We start from the raw sequence: 3,270 nt of genomic DNA, 5'->3' as shown, positions 1-3,270 counted from the left end.
GACGGGGCGGGCGGGCAGCACAATGGGTTGCCCGCTTCGCCGCTGCACGGCCTGGCCCGGCCCGGCCCGGCTCGGCGGCTGTCGGGGCTCTCACGTCGCCAGGGACTTGGTTGTCACCACATACTTGGTTGTCACCACATGGCGCGATTTCAGGGAGCGAGGGGGGCAAGTTGCCCCGACCACTTCTCAGTGCCCCAACTTCAGCGCAGTTCGTTGGGCGCAAAAATGGGGTAAGCGCCATTGACTGGGCTTTTGGGTTGWGTGGTGTTCCCTTGCACTGAGGATAGCAGCCCTTCCAACAAAGGAGGTGGGTGGGCTGCAGAGCCCCCTGCACAACAATCCCCAGGGGCTTGCAAGCACCCCTGCCAGGAGCCACTGAGAGCAAGCCCTGCTCCTGGACACAATGCTAAGGTCCAGCGCTGCTGCTGGGTGTCACCATCCAACCATTCACYAAAGTGYACAGTCCTATTTTGGTGGAGCGATRTTGATGGGGACGTGAAGGGCCTGAGTAGACGTTGGAGGAAAGGCACAGCAGGTGGCCGGCGATGAGATGTTACCTGCTGTGCAATAAAACCCTACCAACTGAAATAACTGAGGTTAGTTACTTAGCGGTATCAGCTAGATGTGCTGGTTGTTCTGCTGGTGGCATCATCCTAGCAGGGATGTGCTGACATTGTCTAAAACCAGTTGGCAGCAAGGTGAGTGTTACAGACAGAACTGTGCTGCTATGATTTTGTTTGCAGCAATATCTTTCTCCTGTGAGTGTAGTTTTGGCTCAGCGGGTCACAGTGCAACCAAATGCTCACCCGCTGAGCCATGCTAGCAGAATTATTTAACTGTAGGCCTAAACTATAACAAAACACTAGTGCTCTGTACAGGACATGGTACTTTCCAATAGCATTCAAGAACACAACGGTAATTTTTCTCCCTTAGTTTTTGTTTTGAAGAAACACCAAGTTTTTTTTTTTTTTTTTTTCCCTAAATGGTATTAGTTTTGCCTGGTTACCCTCTTGGAAGACAATGATGACAAATTTAAACTGACCTCCCCAGCTTCACTCCCCCTTTGTGCGCTTTCCTGTGACACCTTTAACTGCAGTGCTCCACATCACGGCTCTGATAATACCAGACAAATCTTTTCTGGATTCTCCTAACAGGCTAGGTATGGAGCCAGCACGGAGCGTGTAGCTAAGGTAGCATTTAGGTGTTCTGTGTGTTACATAAGCTCTCACAGCTGAAGGAGGAAGTGCCAAGAGAGTGTTTCAAAGGTTGACAGAAGTTGTTTGTTGCTAACTGTATTACCTGAGAAATGAGGTGCAAGTAAACACCCTCACAAAGAGATAAAAGCTAGACAGCACAAGCATCCTGTGTGAGTGCGTAACCACACAGCACTGCCCTGCAGGGTTATGTATACGGAATACCTCCCTGTGAAAACACCTTGAACCATAAGTTCAGAGCAGATAATTTCTAGAAGCCACCAGGTCGTAGATGTAGGCAGCCAAGAAGGGAAAGTGGCTTCTCTGAAGTAGGACAAAGCACAGAGATATTAACTTCCAGGACATGTTGGGAGCTGCTTTTGTTTGTGCCACCTTCTGCTTTGTTAAGTGGCTGGGATGGGTTTCAGGTGTTGCTGAGCCTCTAACTGATGAATCAGTTGGTTAATTGTTCAAAGTAATTACGTAATGATTGTTTTTTAACTCCAGAGATTTTGACAAATACATTTTTTTTAATGCTAATAAACACATGCTCACGTACATATGAGAGCCTGTCTGAGAATTCACATGCAGACACACACCCAGATGGGAACAAATACTAAGGGGAGTGACTGCCCTCGTTTATAGATGCATCCAGGTATAACAGTAGTGACATTTTATTTATCAGGGACCAGCAAAGACTTGTTTTCTTTTTTTTGTGATGCTTATGGGGAAGGGGAGCAGGACTGGGAAGGAAAGTCCTGGTAGCATCACTCCTGGCTTTTCTGGCCCAGACCATGCCGTGGTCCCCTGTCACGCTACGACCTCAAATATTAAGGATCCTGCTTAAGGAACTGCTGCTCTTGTATTTACAAAGCGCTTTGTGTGTCTTGATTTACCTGCAAGTTTGCAAAGCCTGTCTTCCCATGCACTGCCATTCCTAACCACCCAACAGATAAACTGGCCTTTTTGGGAAATGGATATTCTGGCTGCGTATCACATCCAGCCTCAGGGGTGCTAGTTGGTCATCTGTGACTTCAGTCACCACACAAGCCACCTCCAGGAGTGTGTGTCATTCGCAGCTTCCTGACATGCGACTTCCCTAGTCTGGTTGTATCGGTATCATCAGCGCTGTGTTATCATGGGTGGACTGTACAGGCTGAGAATTAATCATTGTTCCTCCAAAGATGCCTGTTTGGCTCCACAAGAGTGGAAGTCTGGTAACACCACCCGATGTCTCTCGAAGATCAACACACCCTTATGGTGATCATCAGCTTGGGCATCTTGATTGCCAGCACCTCACAAACCTTCCTGTTCCCTTCTGGGTGGATGCTTGCAGCCTGACTTACARCTCACCTGCGTTACCTATATTTTTGTTTATGTAGGATGTTCCCTCCTCATATTTTATCCCAGATCATCATCCACTGACTGCATAACTCTTGTGGTACTACTGTGGTAATTCTGCATGTCCCTGAAGCCTTTCAGGGACTAGAGATGGCAGACAAAGGAGCATTTGTAAGCAGAAAGAAGAATATTTTCATCTTGGAATGTTTTGCGTATGTCAGAACTGGTTCTTGCCAACTCCAGTAGCTGATCTACAGTCCAAGAAGTCTTATTTTTATTTTATTTTATTTTATTTTATTTTATTTTATTTTATTTTATTTTATTTTATTTTATTTTATTTTATTTTATTTTATTTTATTTTATTTTATTTTATTTTATTTTATTTTATTTTATTTTATTTTATTTTATTTTATATAGTATAAGAGCTATAGTTTTGGAAAAGGACTGAGCATATTTATACAGATCCTGATGGCCATGGTGGGTACTGAGGGATGGAGATGGATGCAGGATATTTTGGGGAATTTCCTCTGACCAAGTGGTTCCTCCTATGCATTCCAGTTCACAACCCACTCGCTCTTGTGGGGTGTAATGTGYCTTTGCATGGAGATTACAGAACAATTTCAGTAGCCATAAGAACTATGTATTTTGGTGTAGCGGGGGAAGATCTGAGTAGTCCCTTGATTCAAAGACTTAGAGGAGCTTTCCTCTGAGCGATGAATGTCTAAAAGAAGCCTTG

The sequence above is a fragment of the Nothoprocta perdicaria genome, unplaced genomic scaffold, assembly GCF_003342845.1.
Source record: "Nothoprocta perdicaria isolate Ctin4 unplaced genomic scaffold, notPer1 scaffold_33, whole genome shotgun sequence".
Lineage (NCBI taxonomy): Eukaryota > Metazoa > Chordata > Aves > Tinamiformes > Tinamidae > Nothoprocta > Nothoprocta perdicaria.
This window is presented reverse-complemented; position numbering follows the sequence as displayed.